The 26,552-nt window shown below is 40.7% G+C and overlaps 1 protein-coding gene and 1 pseudogene across 2 annotated transcripts in view; one reads left to right on the forward strand and one right to left on the reverse strand.

Moving 5' to 3' along the window:
- LYPD6B (LY6/PLAUR domain containing 6B) overlaps positions 1–26,552 on the forward strand; it is a 181,577-nt gene that overhangs the window by 10,234 nt on the left and 144,791 nt on the right. Inside the window, exon 1 of one of the 2 annotated variants that reach the window (XM_017946528.3) lies at positions 12,871–13,122. The exons of the other annotated variant lie outside the window; for it this stretch is intronic. The gene's annotated coding sequence lies outside the window, so the exon portion shown is untranslated. Of the gene's footprint in view, positions 1–12,870; positions 13,123–26,552 lie in introns of those variants that run through there. 2 annotated transcript variants of the gene reach the window in all.
- On the reverse strand, positions 19,346–19,884 carry LOC116269149 (annotated as a pseudogene).

Here is a 26,552-nt window from a genome sequence, read left to right on the forward strand (position 1 = left end):
CCTGGCTTTTTATTTTTTGCAAGCATGGTAATAATGTTCTTTTCAGTTCTCTACATCCTGAACAAAAATCAAAAGCCCTGATTTCATGTTTTCAAACTCTTTCTTTTGGTGATCTTGTAAATACTGGTGTTGTTTCCCTTCCCCTTATGCTTTATCAAATATAATTTACACATTTGGTACATATAAATCAATGGTTGTCCGCCCTTACTTGGGAAGCTTGAAAAGGAAACACAAATTTTGGGCCCCAGTGTTTCAATTGATATATGTCAGGATTAGGTATGGATATTATTTATAAGCTCCCCAGGTGAGTCTGATGTTCATCTGCATTGAAAACTCCAGGTCTAAGTATCACTTTCAATCTTGCCTTTCACAGAGGTGCTATTCCAATATAAATGGCCAAATGAAATCTCAGCCTGTATACGTCCAGCCTGTAGAATCAGTTCTCTCCTAATTGTGCCTTCAGTGGTACACAGTGCCTGTGATCTAAGCTGATAGTCTCATAGAATGGGGAGAAAACTTAAGAGTTCTCCTCATTTAACTTTCAATGACTCTCTCATCATTGAAATGTACCCATCTTTAATCTGTTTATGTAACTCACTACCTTGCAAACTGTTTTGAAAGAAATTAGTTTGCATGACTCAGTATATGAGCATGCGTGCATGCATGTGCATACATATACATACATGCTCTCATACACGTGACAAGCACTTTATGAAACAGTAGTTACTCTTACAATAAGTCTTTTACCTCTAAATTGATTACATGATCGCCCATGTGTTGCTTCTTACAGTATGAAAAACGCTTGCTCAGTCCATCTTCCAGTGGACAAGCTTTTGAAGGTTTCAAAACAGGTTCCTTAGTACCTGACAGTGTTCTTGTGTCTGGTGTAAAGCTGATTTCTCCAGCAGTGTTTCCAGCTTCTTTACTACCCTGGCCAGTTTTACGCACTAGATACTAGAGCCGGTGCTAGGTAACATGCCCAGGATTTCAGAGCTTATGGCTTGTTTGGGGACACATGACATGCAAAGTGAGTGTCAAAAAGTTAGTTATGTTGTGGGTAAGTGCTCTTAGAGGTCACAGATGAAAGAAAGATTAGACACGTGGTCAGGAAAGACTTGACTGGGGCCTTGAAGGTAAGCATCAGATATGTATGGAGTGGAAGGTATTTGGGGATGGGGAAGATTCAGAGGGAAGAAAAAGCTATGTTAGCAGTCTCCCAACACCTTGGCTGTCTCGAGTGACGTGGATTCACAGTAACTAAGAGAAACTGTAGGTTAGATACTAAGGGGAAATCTAATTTGAATTGTTTCTATAGCAGAGGATAGACAAAGTCCACAGAAGGTACTAGACTCAACTCCCCACATTCCCCTTGCCCCCCAAATTGGAGTCTTCAGGGGCTGTGACTCTGACAAATGTAGTTTGTGTGTTGCTCTGGATTCTGTTTCTTGTCATGGTGAGGTTCAGCTTGCAAGGGGTCAGTTCAAGGCTGGTAGATTTAAGACCTGCCTTTTTGTGACTTCCATCAAGTTTTGGAGCAATCACCCATAGTTACTGACCTAGTTTTGTCCACCTTCTCTTCTCGGGGGCCCTTAACCAGCTCTATTACTAAGAAATGTAATTCTCAAAGTATGCTACACCTACTGCTCTTCATGATCCATTTCACCCTGGAGACAGTCTTCTGAGCGTTCTTGCTCATTGTGAAACCTTGTCACCATCAAAATATTGCACAGAAGCCAGATATTACATCATTGGTGTCGTGTTGAAAACATCTCCTGCATTTTGGGACTATTTCACTAGGGTAAAAAACAGAGAATGAAGTACATTACCAAAAACTAGGCACAGTGTGTTTGATTTGTCTTTTAGTAAGGTGTGGGAACCACAGTTTTTAGGCAACTACAGGAAAGTTAGAACAAAGATGAGGGCCGCAAGTAACCCCCTGCTGTGCCAGCATCATAGAGGTGGCATTTGTGTTACTGAGAAGTGTGCGTTATACATTTCTCCTAGAATTTGGTGCTGGGATGGTAGTTTGTCTCCTGGGAAGAGCCAGTAGATCAAACAGGGGACGCCTCTGTTTTATATTTCTCTTTTTGTCTTGGCACCCAGGAAGTCCAGAGCTAGTTGTAGTGATAATTTTATTTCAAGTTATAAGTTCAAATATTTCCTGTCTTAATATGATTTCACCTTTTTAAAAACAGTAACTTTTTTCTTATTACAAAGATGATATATATTCATTATAAAAGGTGTCTAAAATAACATGTTCCCACCCCATCCAGATATTTTCCTACCACATAGAAATAGTCACTGTTTACATTTTAATCTTAACCATTCTAATTTATTCTAAATGTATATGTATATATGTATACATATACATATAACAAAAATGAAATACCTTTCACATTACAACTCATGTTTAAAACATAACATTTATCAACATTTTCTATGTCATTAAATATCCCTGAACAACCTTTTCTTTTTGAGACGGAGTCTCGCTCTGTCGCCCAGGCTGGAGTGCAGTGGCGTGACCTCTGCTCATTGCAAGCTCCACCTCCTGGGTTCATGCCATTCTCCTGCCTCAGCCTCCCGAGTAGCTGGGACTACCGCCCGCCACCATGCCCGGCTAATTTTTTCTATCTTTTAGTGAGATGGAATTTCACCGTGTTAGCCAGTGTGGTCTCGATCTCCTGACCTCGTGATCCACCTGCCTTAGCCTCCCAAAGTGCTGGGGTTACAGGCGTAAGCCACTGCGCCCGGCCAACAACATTATTATTATTATTATTATTATTTTATTTTATTTTTTTTTTGAGACGGAGTCTGGCTCTGTCGTCTAGGCTGGAGTGCAGTGGCCGGATCTCAGCTCACTGCAAGCTCCGCCTACCGGGTTTACGCCATTCTCCTGCCTCAGCCTCCCGAGTAGCTGGGAGTACAGGCGCCCGCCACCTCGCCCGGCTAGTTTTTTGTATTTTTTAGTAGAGACGGGGTTTCACCGTGTTAGCCAGGATGGTCTCGATCTGCTGACCTCGTGATTCGCCCGTCTTGGCCTCCCAAAGTGCTGGGATTACAGGCTTGAGCCACCGCGCCCGGCCCAACAACATTATTTTTAATGTATTTTATATTTAATCATGAAAGTATATCTGTTGCTATACTTTCAGCTAGAATTCAGCTTTTTGCTGTTACAAACAGCTGTCATACACATTCTCGTAGCTGAATCTCTGAGCACACCCATGATTATTTTAATAGAACAAGTTTCTAGAAATGACATAATTGAGTAAAGGGCTATATATTATTATTATTATTTATTTTTGAGATGTAGTCTCACTCTGTTGCCCAGGCTGAAGTGCAGTGGTACAATCTTGGCTCACTACAACCTCCTCCTTCTGGGTTTAAGCAATTCTCCTGCCTCAGCCTCCTGTGTAGCTGGGATTTCAGGCATGTGCCACCATGCCCTGCTAATTTTTGTATTATTAGTAGAGACAGGGTTTCACCATGTTGGCCGGGCTGGCCTGGAACTTCTGACCTCAAGTAATCTGCCCGCCTAATCCCAGCACTTTGGGCTATATTATTTTTAAGGCTTTGGATATATATTTCCCATGTTGTCCTCCAGAAAGCATGAACTAATTTATTTTATCACCTGGGAGTTTGAGAGTGCCTCTTTTCCTAAGCCTCATACAATACTAGGATTATTATTATTATTTTGAGATGCAGTCTTGCTCTGTCGCCAGGCTGGAGTACAGTGGTGCAATCTCGGCTCACTGGAACCTCCGCCTCCCGGGTTCAAGTGATTCTTCTGCCTTAGCCTCCCGAGTAGCTGGAATTACAGGTGCACCTCACCACTCCCAGCTAGTTTTTGTATTTTTAGTAGAGATACGGTTTCACTTTTTGGCCAGGATGGTCTCGATCTCCTGACCTCGTGATCTGTCCGCCTCAGCCTCCCAAAGTGCTGGGATTACAGGTGTGAACCATGCGCCCGTCCAGGATCATTATTTTCTAATTCTATGTTAGGAGTCAGGACTTCTGGCTTATGGCCAAATGAGGAGGTCGGCAAGTTCTCTCTCCCAGAAAGCTACTATAAATCTGGACAAAATGAACAGAAGCAGCCATTTTATCACTCTGGTAATCTATCAAAGACGTGCAACAATCTGAGAAGATATTTATTTGTGGAAAATTGCTGAACTTCAAGTAAGGACAGTGGGAGTCTGTGGTCTTGTCTGGGGCTGCTCCCTGTACCCCACCACCCACAGCTCGGTGGGTGCAGAGGTGTTGCCTGGGCAAAGGAGATGATGAACACCAACCCTACTGCTGTCCAGATGGAAGGGACTTGCTCAATTTGCAGCACACCAAGTGGGTGACTATCCTGTGAGTGTTTTTTGAGTCCCCTTCTTCCCTGTTTTAGTTTACCTTGACTCTTTAAGAAAATAAAAGAACAGTGTTATTTTATTCTAAACATCTATGTTTATTAAAGAAAAAGGGGAAAATAAACATAAAGAGAAGAAAATGAAAAGCCCCCATAAGCCCATTTGGTGTTCATTCTTCTCTATTGGCTTGTTTCAATGGAGGCTTCTGCCATGATGGAAATGCTGTCTGCCACCCAATACGGAAGCCATTGTTCTTGGGTGGTTATTGAGCACTTGACATGTGGAAAGTGCAACTGAGGAATTGAATTTTTTAATTCTGATGAATTCTAATTAATTTATATTTAAATATTCACACGTGGCTACCAGCTATGGTGTTGGAAAGAATAGTTTTATGATTTCTATAATATGGGGGTATGATAGATACCTTTCATACATACATACATACATACATATGGAGGTAAGATAGGTACATAGTTAAAAACAAACAAAAATAGGATCATACTGCACATTGTGTTTTTATACTCCCTTGTCTTGTTAACAGTATATGATAAACATAATTTTAATGGCTGAATTATATTCTGTTGAATGAATGTACCATAAATAACTTAACAAAGTCTTAATTGTACCTTTAGTATATTTCCAGTGTTTTGATACTATAAACAACATTGCAGAGAACGTGTTTACAGCTAAAGTTGTAACATTCCTAATTATTTACTGAGGTTAAATTCTTAAATTTGAACTATTGGGTCAAATATAATACCCATTTTCAAACCTCTCGTCCAAGAAGTTCTATCAGTGAACCTTTTCACCAGTAGTATTTGAAAATATCTCACTATTATTATTTAATTGAGATATAATACATATACCATAAAATTTACCTCTTTAAAGTATATGATTCAGTGGTTTCTGATATATTTAAAAAGTTGTGCAACCATCATCACTATCTAATTCCAGGAGGGTTTTATCACTCCAAAAAGAAATCTCATACCCATTAATAATAGCAGTTGTTCCCACCTCCCTTCATTCCCTGGCGACCACTAATCCACTTTCTGTCTCGGTGGATTTGCCTTTGCCTACTCTGGACATTGCATATAAATAGAATCCTATAATATGTGGTCTCTTGTGTCTGGTTTCTTTCACTTGGCGTATGTTTTTGAGGTTTGAGGTTCATAATGGTTTCAAGGTTATAACATAAGCCAATACTTCATTCCTTTTGATGGCTGAATAATATTCCGTTGTACGAATACACCACATTTTGTTTATCCATTCATCAGTTGATGGACGTTTGGGTTGTTTTCACTTTTGACTATTACAAATAATGCTTCTGCAAACATTCATGTATAAGTGTTTGTGTGGAATGTTTTCAGTTCTCTTGCATATACAATTAGGAGTATAATTGTTGGATCATATGGTAACTCTATGTTTAACCTTTCAGAAGTTGCCAAACTGTTTCTAAAGCAGCTGTGCCATTTTACATTCCCACAAGCAATGTGTGAGGGTTCCAATTTTTCCATATTCTTGCTGATGATTTTTTTTTGTCAATCTTTTTGCTATAGTCATTCTGGTAGGTGTGAAGTAGTATTTCTTTGTGGTTTTAATTTGCATTTTCCTAATAACTAATGAGTTGGGAATTTTTTGATATGCTTACTGGCCATTTGTATATCTTCTTTGGAGAAATATCTGTTTAAATACTTTACCATTTTAAGATTTTTTTTTTATTCTAAAGTTATAATCTTGTTTTTACATATTCTGGATAGTAGACCCTCGTTGGATATAAGATTTGCAAATATTTTATTGCATTCTGTAAGCTGTCTTTTCATTCTCTTAGTAGTATCATTTGAAACATGAAACACGAAAGATTTTAATTTTGACCGGTGCAGTGGCTCGCACTTGTAACCTGAACAAGCCAAGGCGGGAGGATCACTTGAGATTAGAAATTCAAGACCAGCCTGGGCAATGCAGCAAGATTCTGTCTCTACAAAAGAGAAAAAATAAAATTAGCTGGGCGTTGTGGCATGCACCTGCAGTTCCAGCTACTCAGGAGGCTGAGGCTGGAGAACCTCTTGAGCCCAGAAGTTTGAGACTGCAGTGAGCCATGATTGCAGCACTGCATTCCAGCCTGAGTGACAGAGTGATAACTCTGTTAAAAAAAAAAAAAAAAAGGTTTTAGTTTCGATGAAGTCCTATTTATCCATTTCTTTTTCTTTTTTCGCTTGTGCTTTTGTTGTCACATCTAAGAAACCACTGCTTAATCCAGGGTCACGTAGGTTTCTTCTAAGAATTTTATAATTTCAGCTCTTCTATGTAGATATTTGGTCTGTTTTTAGTCAATTCTGTATACAGTGTGAGTTAGGACTCCACATTTATTCTGTGGCATGTGGCTTCCCAGTTGTCCCAGCCCTGTTTGTTGCCAAGAGTGTTCTTTCTGCCATTGAATTGTCTTGGCAACCTTGTCAAAAGTCAACTGACCATAATAAATACATGACTTTATTTCTAGATTCTCAATTCTATTCCATTGATTTGTGCATCTGGCCTTATTGGCAGTACCACAAAATATTGATTATTGTTGCTTTGTGAGAGTTTTGAAATTGAGAAGTGTAAGTGTTCCAACTTTTTTCTTCTTCGCTATTATTTTGGCTATTCTGGGTCCCTTACATTTCCATGGGATAAGCTTGTTAATTTCTACCAAAAAGGCCAGCTGGAATTCTGCTAGAGGTTGCACTGATTTTGTAAATCAATGTGAAGAGTATCGCCATCTTAACAATGTAAGTCTTCCAATCATAAAAACGGGACGCTTTTCCAGTTATTTAGGTCTTCTTTCATTCCTTTCAATGATGTTTTATAATTTTCTATGTAGAAGTTATGCACTTCTCTTGTTAAATTGATTCCTGAGTGCTTTATCTTTTCTGATGCGGGGTAATGACATTGTCAGTTTCATTTTGGGGGTTGTTCATTGGTAGTGCATAGGAATACAGATAATTCTTGTGTTTCGCTCTTGTATCCTGAAATCATGCTGAACTTGTCGATGAACTCTAACCGTTTGCTGGTGAATGTATTAGGGTTTTCTACATACAAGATCATGTCATCTCTAAATGGAGGTAGTATTACTTCTTTCTTCCAATCTGAATGCCTTTTATTTCTTTTCCTTACTTAATTGCCTTTGCTAGAAAAGACAGCACATAGTGCTGAGAGCAACATCCTTGTCTTGTTCTGTCTGACGTTCCTGATCAGTGAGATGGCCAGTGTGATTTATGCTCTTTTTCTATGATTGCTTTTATACTCTTAAGAATCTGAGTGATAGAGCAGGAGGTACGGGCTGATTTCTCTTAGGGAATATTTCCTTTGTCCTGTGCGTAGGGAGACTTGGTATAATGGCTACTAGAAAAGACGTATTTTAATTGAAGAACATATTCATGTAACATATAGGTGCCAAGGAATTTGACTAACATTATCTAATATGTAAACATTCAATATTTTAAAATAAAATTTAAGTACTAGCTTTCTTTCCTGCCTTTCCACAATTTGGGGTGCCCACTGTATGCTTCAGGTACTGTGCTGGGATCCCAAAGATGAATGAAACACAGGCCATGTGCCCAGGGTGCTCACGGAGTGGAGACACACAGGGATTAGGAAGTTACATATTCTGGCAAGTGGTTTCCATTAAAGAGTAACCACTGTCAGAAGGAAACAGGTGATCGGCATGGGCTTCACCATCAGGATTTTGGGATCTCAATGTGCTGTTGGAAGATTCACTTTCTACCTTGTAGAATCAAAGAATTGTAGAACTGGAGCCTTGGAAATCCTTTTTTCCAATAAGTCCACATTTTTCCAAGAGGAGGAACTGCTTACCTTATTTAACAATTCTTGTTCTCTCTCATCAGTAACTCTTATTTCTCTGAAATGTTTTATCTTACACAACGCATGCACATACACGCATGCACACACATACATACATCCTCTGTAGGGAGGCAATCTGTGTACAGCCCACTCCTGGCTCCATTTGTTGTGTCTGGTTTGGGTAATCTAACACCGGCCGCGGGTTCATCTTCAATATGACTCATCTAGGATTCCTACTTCTTCTCGCCTGCGAAGACTTCTCAGCATTGTCCATAGATGCTTATGACCAGGAACTGACAAGGAGCGGGACGTTATCCGACTCCAAATCTGAGTTACCTATAAAGCTTTGGGGATCCTTCCTGTTCTTATTAGTTGTATGTTCAACTTTCTTTCTCAAGAGTATACCCCATCTATTTTAAATTTGTCAATTCAGAAGATTAACTAGGATGCCTATAAAGTCAAGCCAAGCCTGTGTGCTTACTGCAAAGTCATCTTTCCAGAAAAGAGTGAAAGTAAAGCAATTGCATAGGTCATACCTTAAAATAGTTTACATAGTTTTTTGGTAAGTCAGTTCAGACTTGTATGCTGCATGTGTTTTTGTTTTTACTTTTCTATTTAAAAAGAAACTCTTTATTCTAGTTTTATTATATATTATTTATTATTAGGATGAAAATAACATCAGGTTACTTTTTATCATTCTATTGGTAAAATGGAATGCAAACTTTACGGTCTTAGGCTACAAAACAAAATGAATTGTCTCCACAAACCTTTCAAGTTTAATTAACTTTTAAATAAGTACAAAGTTCTAGTCTCCCACCCTGACCCTGTCCTGCACTTTTTTTTTTTTTTATTACAGTGCATTTTTTCTTTTGATTGTATGGGAGGGTGAGATAAGGATGTAAAAATGCTTTCGGGTTCACATTGTTTACTGCATATGATACAGCAGCCAATTCAATCAGAAGGGAAATAGGAAAATAACTACTCTATTTGTGCCTTGTAAGCGGCTTGTAAAGTCCCCTCCAGTTCCTACGATTAAATATTGGCTTCTGTCTTGCAGCTCTCTAAAAGGAAATTAAAAGTGGAGCAAACAGCATTTTAAAACCAAACACAAATACTGTGTAGGGACGAACCCAGCAAATGGAAGAATTACAGCATTGCAGGCAGTCCTTTAATTCAGTGTTGTAAGAAATGCAACAGAAGAGGAAAGGGGTGGAAAGGGGATCCTGAGAAAGTCGCAGGTCATCGCAAGCCTCTGCTGATTTGACCATGTCAGGGGTGAGCTGTGGTGGGGATTGGTGGTCATCGCAGGGCTTTCCCTGTGATGTGTGATGAATGCCTCCGTAAGACGTATTGTTACTCAGTTACTGTTTTTCATAGCCTAAGCTCTCCAGTGGCCTGGGACTTGCTAATGGGGACCAAGAAAGGGAAAGTATGGAGGTCCATTCCTAGGAAAGGGGTGGCATTCAACATGTAGAAGAAAGGGCATTTGGACTGGCAGCCAGGAGCCTGAGTTCTGTTCTTGGTCCTTTCGCCTTCTGACCATGTGACCTTGGATGAGTCACCTTGGCCCTCTGAACCATAGTTTTCATAGCTGCAAAATGCAGGTTTGGACTAAAGCCATGATTTTCCCACCAAATTCCCAAGCCTCCATCAAGCCATCTCAGAGGTTGTCCCTGCACTAACAACTGGGGTTCCTGGCCCCTGCACCCCAATGGGAGCAGTCTCAGTTTCCTCTCCTATATTTATGCTTTTGTAAGCTTTTGTTTGAACAAAGTGTTTTTGAAAACTACTAGGTGCCCTGATCTCAAAGATCTCTTCTGATTCTTATATTCAATTGTCTGTAACTCTGCATTTTGGTCTAAGCTTAATGTAAAAGAGACCAAGAAGCATCCATTATTCTGGGGCTCCCCATCTTTCTCAGGTAACACAAGCAAGGAATGTGTGTTTTCAGCAACAGAAACACTGCTCATTAGTGATTATGAAGCTGTCAGTGGGGACAGGAATTTGTGTTTATAGAGTCTCAGCCTCTGACTCTAGAAACAGTCCATTTCACATTTTATTTTTTATTTTATTTTATTTTATTTTTGAGACGGAGTTTCGCCCTTGTCACACAGGCTGGACTGTAGTGGTGTCATCTCAGCTCACTATAACCTCTGCCTCCCGGGTTCCAGCGATTCTCCTGCCTCAGCCTCCCCAGTAGCTGGGATTGCAGGCGTCTGCCACCATGCCCAGCTAATTTTTGTATTTTTAGTAGACACGGGGTTTCAGCATGTTGGCCAGGCTGGTCTTGAACTCCTAATCTTAGGCGATCCACCCGCCTTGGCCTCCCAAAGTGCTGGGATTATAGGCATGAGCCACAGTGCCCAGGCAGTCCATTTCACTCTTCTTGGATATAGTTCCCTTTTTGCTCCGTGATTGTGATCTGTCTCTTGTAGGAGGCCTGGAGATATGAGATTTTGAGGGCAGCCATGGTCTCCATCTTGGGCCCTGTTCAGCTCTCTGTCGAGGGAAGTCTGAGGGCACAGCAGTGATAACCACCTGTCAGCTGCACAGGATTCTGAGGGTTGAGCCTCCCCATGAGTCACTTGCTCGCTCCTGTTAAATAAGTCTTTTTGACTCCATATCTAGTCCCTACCTATCTGTTCTCTGTCATGGGAATCCTTTCCTTTCACTCCTTAATAATGTGCCTTCCTCTGCCACACACTTTCCTCCATTTCCTTTGGAAGCACGGTACAGGGACTTTTGTGTTGCCAGGAGTGAATGTTTAGGAAGTAGGCCTTCAATTCCTTCTGCGGTTCCAAGCCAATATAGTGCCTTTTGTCACTTGTCCCAAGACACTCTGTTGAACACATCAGCCTGCAAGGAAAGGCTTGGCAGAGGAAACCGTCATGAAAGAAAGATTCCAATTGAAGAATAGATAGCTGAGACCCAGGGGTGTTGAGCAGTTTAATTAACGTTGTTAGAAATGAAGACTTGGTTATTTTAAAATGAAATTTCAAATCTCCTGTCTCCCTATCCATTTCTTCATTACAGCATTGTTCCTTTCACCTGCCTTTTAATATAGCCAGTTTTTACTGCGTTCTCACTATGGAAGCGGGCATCCTGCTGACCCCTGGGCTGAAAGATGAACAGATCTTAGGCCATGCTCTCAAGGGGCTTTCATCCTGCTCAGACATGAGCTAAGCAGACAGCCACAGCCTGGAATCCTTAGTGCTCCGTAGAGAAGTTTCTGGAGCCTGGGAGAACACTCAGAATAAAGCAGCCTGTGCACTTGTCTGGGGACAAGAAATGGTTCCTTCAGAAGTTTTCCCTGGGCCTGTGTCCCAGAAGATGACCTAAAGGTGGTCCAGGCAGAAGGAGTGGCTGGTGCAAAGGTTTGAGGAAGTTGGTGGATTTGGTAAACTGTAGGCTCAGCAGGGTCTGAGCAGGCCTTGAGGGAGGGGTAGGGAAGGAGAAGGAGGAGGAGGAGGGGCAGGAGTCTGGACAGGATAATCAGGCACTGAGCTATGCAGGGCCTTGACTACTGTACTAATTAGTAGTGCTGGTCAGGTCAAATGTTATCCAGAGGGCATGGGAACCCACAGCAAAGGGTTAGACAAGGTGGGCTTGGCGCTTTGCAAGGCCATTTAGCCCAGAAGTTATGAGCAAGGGCGCTGGGTCCAGGTGACTGGGGTTTGAATCCTGCCTTGACCACTTTCCAATTGTGGGCAAATTACTTAACTCTCTCTGCTGCCATATCTTTAAAATAGGGATAAAAATCCTATCTGTCTTGTAGGGTTGTTGTGAGCAATAACTAAGTAAATTCACTTAAACCTCTCATAACAACAGCACATACAAAAATCTAGTTATCCTTTTTCTGGGAAGGGGGCATATCATATTTTCTATGAGCAGTCTCCTACACTATGTATTAGTTAACTACTGGCATAATAATACCATGTAAAAATACTGTAAAACACAGTGGCTTAAAACAACAATTCTTTATTATTACTCCTGCAATTGTGAGTTTCCTGGGGTTTGGCTGATACCTGGCTGGGCATACAGTTGGGTCTCATGCCAGGCTGAGGGCAGTGGCATCCTGGGGCAGCTTCCCAAGGCAGTGGTACAGCTGTCAGGGGTAAGAGGAGACTTGCAATCCTCTTAAGGCCTAGGCTTCCACCCAGCAAAGCCCAGGATCAATGGGCAGGACCTTATATTGCTCTCCTATAGTAGGAGGAGCTACAGAGTCACTTGTAAAAGGGTAGGAGCACAGGGAGAGGTGAAGGATCGGAGTCAACAATATGGGGCACAGGCTGCATTTAATGTCTCCTGATCTGCATCTTTGTAGCCTCCCAGAGGGAACTTCCATGAGGGGCAGTTGACATCCACCTGGAGCATGCTTGGCACCCCAAGGGTCTGGTTTCAAATAGTGACCTTCCTACAGTCATTTTGGACTTAACCTTTGGGCCTAGCAAATGTGTTCTTTCTCTTACTTTCAGAGCCTTTGGGAGAGAAGGGAAAATATGCTGTTGTGGATTTGGATCTAGACTCTGTGGAATGAGATGGGAATGGTGGTATCTCCAGTGATACTTAATGGAAAGCTTAGAGATAAGCAGAGGTGTTTCTGCAGGCATGCTCTGTAGCCTTTCTCAGACTTACCAGTCGGCAGTGCATTTTTTTTTTTTTGAGATAGGGTCTTGCTCTGTCACACAGGATGGAGTGCAGGGGAGCCATGATAGCTCCCTGCAGCCTTGACCTCCTGGGCTCCAGCAATCCTTGCAGTGCATTCTTGAACATGTGAATTGCTATGATAAGAGTTAATGTTTAGATTTAGTAATAAAATATGTGTTTGTTTGTATGTGTTTTTAGGTGACTCTATCCCAATATAATTGAAGGAGTTGCATTTTTGGTGGACTCCTTGGGGTTCTCTTTCTACTCCCTGGGAGTCCTCTGTGAGGTAAGCCTGACTCTCAAGTTGATATCCTTGGCAAATTCTGGGAGAGAGGACAGGGGGAGGTAGCCCGGTTAGTATTTATTGGTGTGTAACTCTACGTCTCAGTGCTCCTGGATTCCCCAGGGCTTGGGAAGATGGGGGCAGAGATGGAAGGAGTCAAATACCATGCTTTTGCCAGCATGTAAAATAATCTCCCTCCTTTTCCCTGGACTCCTTATGCTGTGTGACAAGCATATCCATTCTTCCCAGACAGAAAAGAGAGAAGTGGGGACGGACAAGACATTCTTATAGGGTATACTTTTCTATTTTACATTGGAGAATACAAGTACATTATAAAAGTAAGCATCAAATTTCTTATAATGATAGTTATTTATTAGGTTAAAAAGTTAAACAATATCTGTAAAATTATACCTAATAATTAAGTGCAAGATTAAATTGAGCATTTTTTCAGGGATAGGAAGGAGAAACATCGTAGAATCTTTTGGATAACAAAAAAAGCATTGAAAATCACATGTAAAATATGTAGCAGTGTGATTGGCATCTAGAAGATGCTTAGTAAATTGTAGCATTGATGACGATGGTGACGATGGCAGTGATTTCTCTAGCCCATTTATTGGAGAAAGGGATTAAAAGCAGAGATTACGAAGCTGAGGACTTCATCAACTCTGTTGATCCAGAGGAACCTCTCTCAGACATTCCTTCCCTACATGGAAAAGCAGCAGGAAAATGAACCCAGAAGAGCTTAAGTTATAAAATCAAGCCAAATGTATACCTGAGAAGTGATGATTTTTTTTTCTTAAAGTAGTTGCTTCTAAAAGGCAAAATTCAAAATAACCACGACAAGAATAGACATGCCGAAATCTTAACGGTGCAGTGTTATTTTGTTGAGTAAAAAATAGGGCTAGATAATGACGAATCATAGCTATGCAAATGAAAAGAAAGATCATCATGTCCCGTGCTTCAGGGTGTGAATTGATGGCAAAAATCTGTCTGTATTAGTCAGTAGGGGAGATGAATTCAAATGAAAGCTTTCAGTGATACATGTTCTCTTTTTTTTTTTGGTTAAGTATCATTTGTGGCCGAAGTCCTGAACTAGTTGTCTAATGGCAGATTTTCCTGAGTGTCCCCTGTAAGCAAGGCTCAGTAAAGAAGGAGCTGCAAGTTTCACCAAGTCCCTCCTTCCCTCTCTCCCTCTCTCTCTCTCTTCCTTCCTTCCCTATTTAAGCACAGCCTTTGCATTTCAGGAACTTATATCTTAATGGGAATGGCAAGATACAGACATTAGAAACCTAACAAGAAGTGCAAATTTATATGGTACATATCGTGTATGTCAGGTTTCTAATATATCTGGAGGAAAAATCGATAGAGTGAAAATGATGGTGCCAAATCTTGACCAAATTAAACAATGAATTTTACTTCTTTACTTTTATTTTTTTCAGGCCAAAAGGTTTTATTTTCAGTTGTTTCAGGGTTAGAATAACATTGCCACCCAAGAAGTAGCTCCTCCCCATAACACTATTGAATTCAAACAGTAGTTGATGACTCAACTACCATATACTTATATACCCTACAATTACATTGTTAAAGTCTTCTGCTGAATAGGAAGGACTGATTTTAACAGGAATTCTTAGCTGACTGATGCTCCACTGAGGTAGAAATGGCTTGATGATGATTTGATTTGTTGATAATGTCTTACTGAGATTTCTTAAAAATCTGCCATGTATATTTGAGTTTTTAGTTTGAGTTGTTTATGTCTTATATTTTAAAAGTGAATTAGGATAATTTGCCAACTACATGTAGCTAAAGTTTTCAAAATAAAGTAGTGAGAAAGGATTATTTACTACAGGGGTTTAACATAATAAAGTATCAATTTAGAACCCACCAAACATGCCATATCCCAGAAATAAACTCCAGAGGGTTGAATATTGCAAATCAAATTATAGAAAAAGTAGCAGAAAACATAATATGTATTAAGTTTGTACAGGAGCGACCATTTCTGGCTTTAAAGTAAAAGAAGCAACTAGCAAGGAAAAAATGAACAAGTTTGAATATTTTAATTTAAAACTTCTATATAAAAGACTGGGACAATTCACAGTAAATTTGTGACACATAAATGATTAACAACATGTTATAACTGGAATATATTGCTAACCCAAATGCAGAAGTAAAGGGCCAGGGCCATAGCAGATAACTCTGGAATTTAATAGCTGCCATTTACTGAATATTTTTCCATGCCCATATAGATTTACAAAATCTGATTATACTGATTGTTTTTTATACAAAATGTTTTGTAACCAGCTTTTCTGATATAGCAGCACAGACTGTGTTATTAACTAGTCTTCTAAAACATAGTTTTAGAAGTACAGTCCTATTTTGCCTAACTATGTTTTCAATGCTGGATGTTAAGGTTATGGAAAACTAACTTAGGGTGACTTTTCCAGTATCTTTTCTACTTATGAAGTCATGATTAGAGTTATGGTTATGGACACCCCCTGGAATGAATCAATGGTTTACAAAGAAGCACATTCAATACCGCTTTTATCAACAGTTTTATAGGTGGTATTTGCCACTAAAACCTGTTTTAACAAAAGAGAAAATATCGTTTGAGATCCCACACTTTTGACAACATGTCATCAGTTATCTTTAAAGGCCTGAGTAAAAGAGACATGTTAATTACAATTCCTGTGAGCGTCTTGAGGATAGCAGTGACTCTAGTATTATATTAGGGCACTTTGTCAAGCATGTCTTTCCCTTATCTTGCTTTTATAGCAGAGGAAATAAAGGCACTAGAGACATATCTTTGAGGTCACACAACAAGTTAACAGCGGATAAACATTAGAACCGGCAGCTCCAGAATTCCCACTGTGTGTAATTAGCTCACTGCAGGCAGGAAATGACCGCACTGGGAATAAATGGCAGATATGGTGTTTGGGGACCTGGAGGCTGGTGGGAATTCTCTGTGCTCATCTGAATGGTTAATTAAGTTAGTTCCTCTCAGGGGCTGTCACTCTCTGGAACGTGGAGGCCTCTCAGCCAGGTACCTTCTTCCTTAGGGTGTAAGGAAACATGATGGTCACCCTCTGGTGCTTTGATGGGCTGGCCTGGTGGAGGAGTTTGAGTGGGGCCTGAGTAATTTATTAGGCACTGCATTGTATTACTGAGGTTTTTTGGAGTTTCTGAGTATGATTTTTGGCATTGGCTCCCAGAGGACTGCGATGTGTCTAAGGAGTGCATAGTTGGGAGTAAAAGGACAGGGACTACCTGGACTGTTTTGAAGTTCACCCTCCCTCCCTCCTGGGCAGCTCATGAAGTGTGTCTGCCTTCTTTTGTCTCCTTATGAGTGACAGACACTGAATTCATGGACTACCTCCTATTCTTAGACATCCAACAAAATCATTTTTTGGAAATGATGGAAATAGTAGGAAACAATGTGGTGTTTGAAAACTACTGTCAAAATACTTGCTAAGTGTGTGACGAACTCTAGGGAGGGCAGAGGCAGTCTGTCACATTGATCCAAAGGCTGGTTCCATCAGATGCTCTAACAAGCTTGTTAGTCCTGGAATCATGATTATCTTAAATTTCATTGACCCCCTAGTAAGGACATGACTAAGCATTTAATCACCAAGGGTTGATTAGAGAGAAATGAATCTGTGCTCCTGCTTTAGAACTCTGAAAGAAGGTGGAATCTTGAGTTCACTTTCTCTTCTGCCCAATCTAGAATAAGCGTGGCATGCTTCCTGGGAGAGAACCCAAGCTAGACGCCAGTCACTTCCTGCTGCATCAAACCTTGTTTCTCAAAGTGAGCCCGGTTGATTGGCAGCATCAGTACTACTTGAGAGCTTGTTAAAATGCAGATTATCAGGTTCTATTACCTGTGAGGGTCTTCTGTGTGTGCGTGTTCCAATACAACTTATTTATTTATGTTTGAGGCAAGGTCTCACTCTGTTGCCCAGGTTGGAGTGCAGTGGCACTATCTCTGCTCACTGCAGTCTCCACCTCCCAGGCTCAAGCAATCCTTTTGCCTCAGCCTCCCAAGTAGCTGGGACTACAGGGGCATGCCACTGTGCCTGACCCCCCCTTTTTTTTTTGTATTTTTCATAGAGACTAGTTTTCGCTTTGTTACTCAGGCTGGTTTCTAACTCCCGAGCTCAAGAGATCTGCCCACCTTGGCTTCCCAAAGTGTCTGGATTATGGGCCCTCATACAATTTTATTTACAAAAATAGGCTGTTAGTTCATGGGCTATATAGTTCACTGGCCCATGGTACAGATGGGGCAGTACCGTTTTTGGCTACCCATTTGTGTCTTGTGTCTAGAGACACTATGTTCTATTAGCCATTATTTGTTTCCTTTTTAAAATAATTTCAACTTTTATTTCAGATTTAGGGGGTATATGTGCAAGTTTGTTACATGGGTATGTTGTATGATGCTGAGGTTTGGGGTACAATTGATCTTGTCACCCAGATAGTGAGGATAGTACCCAATAGTTAGCTTTTCAACCTTTGCCCCCCTTCCTTCCACTCCCCTTTAGTAGTCCCATGTCTATTGTAGCTATCTTTACTTCCATGAGTACCCAATGTTTAGGTCTCACTTCTTTCTTTTCTTTTCTTTTTTTTTTGAGACGGAGCCTTGCTCTGTCGCCCAGGCTGGAGTGCAGTGGCGCGATCTCGGCTCACTGCAAGCTCCGCCTCCTGGGTTCACGCCATTCTCCTGCCTCAGCCTCCCGAGTAGCTGGGACTACAGGCGCCCGCCACCATGCCCGGCTAATTTTTTGTATTTTTAGTAGAGATGGGGTTTCACCGCGTTAGCCAGGATGGTCTCGATCTCCTGGCCTCGTGATCCGCCCACCTTGGCCTCCGAAAGTGCTGGGATTACAGGCGTGAGCCACCGCGCCCGGCCTAGGTCTCTCTTCTAAGAGCGCACATGTGGTATTTGGTTTCCTGTTCCATGTTAATTTGCTTAGGACAATGGCTTCTACCCACATGTATGTTCCTGCAGAGGACATGATTTCCTTATTTTTTATGGCTGCCTACCATTCCTATCACCTGTATTTCAGCACACTCTCCAGGTGGTTCTTATGCCTGCTTCAGTTTGAGAAGCACTGGTACATAATATGTAAATGATTTATCTGGGAAAGGTGGCATGGTCAGTGGTGAATGCTTTTTCCTGATCATATTTTATATGTATACATTATGACCCTTAATAAACATTTTAATCTTTGAATGTTTTAATAATTTAAACATCCTTTAAAAAGTTGTTTTCCATTATAAATTAATACATACCATGAGAGCTTCAGAAAACACAGAAAAGTAAAAAGTAAAAAGGAATTTACCCCTCTAGTATATTTATTGATAAGATTTGAAATATGTATATATATATTTCATATCTTTTCTGTATATAATTTTTTAAAACTTCCTCTTTTTTTTTTCCTGATTGTAGACATTATATATTATCCTTGTAGGGCGATAAAGTGGTACTATATAGTCTTTGCTTTTTTCCTTTGGTTTAAGGCAATTATCTTAGAGAATCTTTGTCTTGAAAGAAAAGTTTTTCTCTAATTTTTATTTAAATTTTACATAATTTAGGAAGATTCCTGGTATAATCATTAATGCCTCAAATAGTTATTTTACAGTCTGAATGGAGAATTTATTATCTTCTTTGTGCAACAGAAAAATGTAATTGACTACTCACTGGTAGCATGTATTCTGTATTATATATGAATCTTCTTTGACCAAAACTTTCTAGAGGGTAGAAAAGCTTTTGCTTTGGAAGAAGGCGTGACCACCCTCCTCTCAAACTGGCCTAATAGGAGGGGAGAAGGAGGGAGTGCTCTCAACAGAAAGTCCTGTTTTTCTAAGGTGAGTGGGGAACATCTCACCACTGTGAGGATGGAGGTTTTTGTTTCTTGGGCTTCTTTGCTGAGACTGGAAAAATCTTTGCCCAAATCTCTGCTTTGTTAGGCAGTTTGAGAAGACATCAGTATGTAATTTTTAACCTTTGTAGAATAACTGGCTTGTGTGTTTGAGGTAGGGCAGGAGAAGTCTGGCCATGACTTTTCCTGTAGCCCCTTTACCATGCTTTGTTTTGGAACACATCATTGCCCTCAATAATGCAGAATGTATTATGTTAAGTGAAAAACTTCGTGCATTTCTTATGTCCACGAGTTAGACTCTTTCTCCAAGTCCAGTTGTTCCTAGAGTAATTGATACAACTTAGCATTGAGAGGAACACAGTTCAGAATCTAAAGTGGCAAACAAGTATTTCTGAATTTTCAAGCTTCATTTGCATCTTTCAGAGAACATTAGTAACACTTTTTTTTGTTTGTTAATATTTTATTGTCACCCAGATGGCAGTTGGGTATATAGTCTCTATACTTTATACTTTTTGTAAATAAAAAATTACAAATTTTAAATAGCCAATGGTTGGTTATGTTTTCAGAAAACATGATTAGACTAATTCATTAGTGGTGGCTTCAAGATTTTCCTTATTATTATAGCTCCAGAAAATTCACCTACCTTTTCTCCCTTCTTAAAAAGCTAGGTTGGCGTGCATTTGACTTCATACTCTGAAGCAACATCCTGACAGTCACCCACATCTACTTCAAGGAATATCATGTTAGAATACTTTTCAGAGAGGGAATGAAAGAAAGGCTTGATCGTTTTGCAAGGCCCACACCATGTGGCTGAGAAGTCAACTACTCCAGGTTTATCACTTGCAGCCTCCAAGGCTTCCTGAAAAGCAAACTTCTGCTTAATTTGCTTCACCATTTTGGCTGCTGGGGTCTTCTAAGAAACATTTCTAAAAGGTATCTCCTCTGTCTCTTGTTCCACACTGTTCCACACTCTTCCACTTCTTCTTAAAACTCATTTTTACTTCCCTATCCATACCTTTCTGACGTTTCAACTGCTTTCCCCCAGCCCCCACCCCGAAGTTCTTTATTATGTAGACTTTTTTTTTTTTTTTTTCAGTTTTGATATAACTTCTAACCAAGGAGAGCCAGAAAAGTGACCCAGCCACAGGAATTTGCCCATTTTGTGGGTGGGCTGGTGGGGGTGGCCTCGGGAGAACTTGATGGAGGCAGGATTATGACAGGTCATTAATAATCATAACTGTTTTTTATATTTTTAGTTTTTCTTATTACACAAAATATCCATGTAGCATAATAGCTAGTTTTTGTTACACAGGGACATGCCTTGTAGTTGTGCTTTTTGCCTTGGCGACATAGACTGTGTATACCTAGGAACAGTGGAATCACTGCAGTGGAATTGTTTATGAATGTTTCGTAATGGAAAACTGTTTATGTGATAAATGAAACTGGGTTGATTACGATTGCATAGAATTGGAAGATAGCAGATCTTAAGGTACCACCCCAAACCCTGCTGTGTCACAGATTTTGGCTGATAGCATCTTATTTATGTTGAGAAGCTGGTTGGGCAGGAAGGATGTGTGGTCTGGATACTGCATGAGCCAGCTTGGCATTTAAATTTGCCAAAGACTTTGAAGCATTGCCACATTAAAAAAAAGTCCCTGTGGTAAATTTCAACATTCCCGGCTCCTATAACTCTGCATGTTATTATTTTTAGCCAGCGTGACATCTTTCCACAGCATCACCGAGTGCCCAGTTGTCCATGGCGCTGAGCAGTGTCCACTACTGTGAGGCCTGGTTCCAGTCCTACAGAGGCTTACACTCAAAGCCATGAACAGTTTTCATTTTTATTAATAGAAGCTCAAGAGTTTTTCCCAGGCAAATATGTTGGCTAGCTGTACAACTTTTTTTTTTTTTTTTTTTAATTGCAGGGGTGGGTGGTGTGTGTGTGTACGTGTGTGTGTGTGAATCATTTTCTTGAAATACATAAATTCTTAGAAAAATAATGGCTGGAGAGTTGTGAGTAAATGAAAATTTGGTAAACAGGTGGCTTTTCTGTGATGAATAAAAATGCATATGTTTTGGAAGCAAGGCCCTATAGGGTCTTGTCCCCTGCCTCTCTTGGGGCCTGTTCCTTCCATGTCTCCCAGTGAGCACGAGGCTTCACCACACTGGCTTCCTTAATGTTCCCCAACACGCCAGCCGTGCTCTGCCACAGGACCTTGGCATTTCAATTTCCTCCCCCTGCAAGACTCTTCCCCACTAACCTACGAGGCTGGCTGTCTCACTTTCTCCAAATAGTGGCTTCTCCCTGAGGATGTTTTGGGCTACCCATCTGCAAGTTTATTCCTTCTGCTGGGGCTTCGAGATTTCATATTCTGCTTCTTAATTTTTCTTCTCTTTAGCACTTATTAATATCTAGCACACTATAAAATTTTAAGCTCTTTATTTTATTGCTCTCCTTCCTCCCTCATATAACCTTCCTAATACTATGGTAATTGTAATTTTTGATGGTATTCCCGGTGCCTGGAAGAGTGCCTGGATCATCACAAGTGCTCAATAAATAATGGCTGAATGGAAGGAGGGAAGGAAGAAAGGTTGTGAATGACTCTTGTTGGCTTCTATTCATCATAACTGACCTTCTCCATAATTAGACAACCCATTGTAAGCTAGCAATCAGCTTCTTCACTATGTAGAACAGCCTGTGATTTTGAGGTGAATTTTGAGGTGTTCCGGCAGGCTTCTTGATTGGTAATCATAGGAAGTAAACTTTCATTAGTATCTGCTGTATAGAGGCCTGTTCTGTGAAACCAGTAAACACCTCTCTCTCCACATGATTCTACTATTTAATACATTTCCAAGAAGTCAACAGGTAGTAACAGATGCAGCCTGATTGATTTCTGGGAGGGTAATGACAGAGCATATTTGCCGTGGGATAGGTAAATGGAATCCTTGGCACTGAGATTCCATTATCTTTTGTCTACGGATAAAAGGTGTATGACTTACTTATCATTTAATTCCACACCCGGCATTAGCAGGACTGATAGGTGAGGGGCTAGGAAGAGAGGGACTTGTGCGTGGCTTTGTAAATAGCGATAAAGCAGTGGGAACGTAAAACGCAGCTTGGCAGGGTCTGCCTGGGATTTTGCTGAGTCCATAGCAATACTTAATTAACTGTGTAAACATTCTATTCAAGATAAGACTATAACAGTTGCCTTGGGGAAAATTCTTTTAGTCAATATTTGTTTGATCTTTTGTATAGTATTTTGGCTTTGCTGTTCATGCTATAGCAAAGCTCCTGTTATAAATGCCGTTTTCAGGGATTTGCTGTATTTGCATACCAGGTCAGTCCTGGGAGAGGTAAAGGATTGGAATCACTGTTTAAATAGAGGTTCTAAGGGTTTTCAAGCAAATCTTTAAAAGTTGAAATACTTTGTTTCAATCAGTTGTCAAATAATTATTGAAAACGTGGATTAAGTACTCTGGGAAATCTGAAAACATAGGCTAAGATCTTTGCCTTCAGTTTGCTTATGCTCTAGCTATAGAAATAAGACTTGAATCAGTGGATATAATAGAAGGTCCATATACTAAATAATAACAATGGCTGTGATTTCCTGGACACTTAACAAGGACTGAGCACCATCCTAGTACTTTTCTAAGCATCAATTAACTCATTTAAGTCCTCCAGTAGCACAAAGAGGCAGATGCTTTTGGTTAGTGTGAAGTTTTGCACAGAATAAACAATGTCATTTGGAGAAAGAGAAGACCAGGGAATCAAAGAGCCACGAAGGAAAACTTCAAGGACAAGGTCTGTCAGTCCAGATGTTAAAGATTGGGAGGCAAATGGCTTTTGCAATGGGAAGAAGAAAAAGGGCAGAATGGCATTGGTTGTTTTGCTGGTAACATTCCTTTTCTCTCTTGAAAGCTGTTTTACCCCCTTTTTTTTTTGAGCTAGAGTCTTGCTTTGTCACCCAAGCTGGAGTACAGAGGCGCAATCTCATTTCACTACAACCTCTGCCTCCCAGGTTCACATGAGTCTTCTGCCTCAGCCTCCTGAGTAGTTAGGATTACAGGCACACACCACTACACCTGGCTAGTTTTTGTATTTTTGATAGAGACAGAGTTTTGCCATGTTGGCCAGGCTGGTCTTGAACTCCTGATCTCAAGTGATCTGCCCTCCTCAGTCTCCCTATGTTTTACTGTGTCTTGATTTTCAGCACATGTTCCTCTGGTGAAGAGGATAATAAACAAACACGTAAGTAAACATACAGGAGGTCAATATAGTAAATGCTATGAAGGATAACACGGGAAAGGGAGAGTGCTAGAATGGTGAAGGAGGGGATTTGTTATTTTATTTTATTTTATTTTATTTTTTTGAGACACAGTTTCACTCTGTTGCCCAGGCTGAAGTGCAGTGGCATGATTTCAGCTCACTGTTGCCTCTGCCTCCCCAGTTTAAACGATTCCTGTGCCTCAGCCTCCCGAGTAGCTGGGATTACAGGTGAGCACCACCATGCCTGGCTAATTTTTGTGTTTTTAGTAGAGATAGGGTTTCACCACGTTGGCCAGGCTGGTCTCAAACTCCTGACCTCAAGTGATCTGCCCACCTCGGCCTCCCAAAGGACTAGGATTACAGGTTTGAGCCACCGTGCCTGGCCTGGATTTGCAATTTTAAATAGGGTGGTCAGGAAAGCCTGAGACATTTGAGTCAAGATGGAAGGAGGAGAGAGAAAATACTGTAAAGGCACTTATGGGGAGAGCCTTCTAGGCAGAAGGAACAGCAAGTGCAAAGGCCTTGCGATGGGAACTTAACCTTGTTTATTCAAGGAACACCAAGGAGGCCAGAGTGGCTAGAGAATAGTGAGTAGGAAGAATAGTAAGAGGTGATGACTTCATGGGTACTGCATGCCCAGTCACTGCTGGGTTTAATGATGATGATAATGGTGAGGTAGGCGGAGCTGTTGAGAGTTTTTGAGTGAGTGGAATGGCAGGCTAGCAGCTGTCACTGCTTTCTGCAACCCCGTGCAGTTGTAGCTTCCCTTGCTTTTCACTAGCAGGCCCAGCCCAGTATATCTCTTGGTCTCTGACCCATTGCTGATGTGGGCAGAGGCACCCTGACAGCTTCACACCCATTAGCTGGCAGGTAGAAAACCAGCTGAAGCCCTGAGTGAGAGAAGGCATGTGCCCTGAATGACACCCTTGCTTCCACCCTCATGGTGTTTTCTTGATCCGTGTTTCTGAGTTTCTTCTTTGATTTCCTGCTGTTACTGATATGCTGGCTGGGTCCTGGGATCTGCCTTGTTGTTGCCGTCGTCCTGTCCAAGCCCACTGCCATGATGCTGGGAGGCAGTGTTGGTTCTGGGCTGTGTCCTGCAGCTGTTTGGGGCTCTGTGCTGCGCAGAATGTTAGGAAGATCCGCTGTGCTGCTGAAGCCTCCTTTTCTTCCACTCAGTGCTTTTGCTTATCATCCTACCACTGCTGTGTCTTCTTGGATGACAGACTTGGGGACCCAAGTGGGCACGGGTGCCTGCACTTCTATAAGTACCTGCTGGACTGTCGCCAAAACTCTGCAAGCAGGGTGATGCTCTCAGGTTCCCTCCAGCCTGGATTTGCCTGTCTCTGATCCTTTCCCTTTAGCCCATGTTGCTGATCCTCTGAGTTACAAGCAGAAGCTAAATGAGAGAGGGAGAGGACAGCAACCTCGGGTGAGGGCGTGGAAACCCAGACCAGGGTGACGGTCGTACGAAAGGAGAAGGAGGGCGGAAGTGATGGGTCTGGGGAAGGAAGCCTCAACAGACCATGCTCCGTTGGCTTATGGAGACTCAATAGAAAATCAGAACCCATACAAGCATCTAAGGATCAGTATTAATCCAGAAGTTTCAAATGCAACGAGTGCTTTCAGAGGATCTTATAGCCAAGACATGACCAAATTACATAAAGAAGGTGTCTGCTGTGGAGCCCTGTGAGTGTCCAGGTGGGGTGGGTCAATATGGGTTCAGGTCAGAGGCTCAAGTGAATGTTTACTCAAAGGGTTGACCACAGGGCCACTTTTGTGATGGCACATGTGCACACACGCATGCATGCATGGATGTGTACATGTGCGCACACACACACGTGCTCTCTCACTTATTCTGTCCTTTTGTTTTTGATTTTAGTTGCAATTATTTCTATATAGATCTAAAACATCAACTTTAATGCCGTTAATAGGAATAATTATATCTCATATAGGCCTGATTCTTCAACCTACAGAGTAGAGGTTGTTCTCTGAGGTTTTCTCCCTGCTTCCAGCAACATGAAGCTGACTTCTAAGGGCACGCACAGAGGCTTTTGGCAATCAATTGTCAATCAAGGTGTGCTGATGGGCCCTTCCAGCCTCAGAGAAGAGTAACTGGGGTGAAAAAATGTTATTATAATAAAAATATAATATTGCCATGATCCTAGAAGGTAGCTAAATGAAGGGAGGTTCCCTCTTTGAAGAAAAATGTTAACTAAGTGATCTCTCTGGGCCTACCACTTACTTTCCTGGGAAATTGATTAATTTGAGTTAACATTTATTGAGCTCCCAGAATATCCTATGAAATGCTTTAAAATTTTAAAATACAATGTATTTTCTGAATAGGTAATTTACTCATATTTAACATTTAAAGGCGACAAAAGAATGTACAGTGAGAATCCCCCACCCCATTTTTCCTCCTTTAGGCAGCTAGTTTTTTTCCGCAAGGCAACCCATATTAGCAGTATCGTATATATTTTGTTAATACACAATACAGTGTGCTCAATCAGTGTTAATAGTCTTAAGGAAAACAAGGTGCCTTTTCTTTTTTTAAGGACTTCGTATTTCATAAAACACAGTGAGTCAATCAGTCATATAGAAATGTATTTTAGAAACTTTTACTATAAATCCAGTGAGTATATAATTCCTAGATGCTCCATAAACTTTATGCTTTTGATTTTTAAATTCAGAAATCTTCCTTCCCCTCTATTTCCCTCCCATTTTATAAATTGTTCTCAAATCTTTGGCACTCGCTGTTGCTTCCTTATGGGGCAGTGCCAGCGCTGATTGGATAAGTAGTAAACAAATATTATAGTAATAGAAAAATGTAGACACAGACAATCAGGTGTAGATTGACTGTGTCTATTTAGATGGGTCTATATGTTTATGGCTGTGGTTTTACATTGTATTTTGCAGTGTGTATATTTTATTGAACACATTTCTGACCAATTTAGACTTAATGTGTATGTTTGCATTAAATCTGTTCATGTGATGAAGTTAAATAGTTCATAGGATACTGAAACAAACAACAACCAACAAATCATGCTTTTAAACTGTTTAAAAGTTGTCAAACTTCTCTTGGAGAAAAGAAAAAAGAAAACTCATTTATTTTTTGTAAGTGAAGGAATAAAGGGCAGAAGTTAGACGAACCTGTAACTAATGTGCATAGTTTGAATATGACCTGTGTTTGACTACAGGTTTGTGGAAAATCTTAACAAAAAGGAAAGTATAAAGTTGGTCATATGACAATCCTAGTTTTGTTTTTCTGTGGTACATACCCAATAAATACTTCTGAT

Source organism: Papio anubis, chromosome 10 (assembly GCF_008728515.1).
Source record: "Papio anubis isolate 15944 chromosome 10, Panubis1.0, whole genome shotgun sequence".
NCBI classification, from domain to species: Eukaryota; Metazoa; Chordata; class Mammalia; order Primates; family Cercopithecidae; genus Papio; species Papio anubis.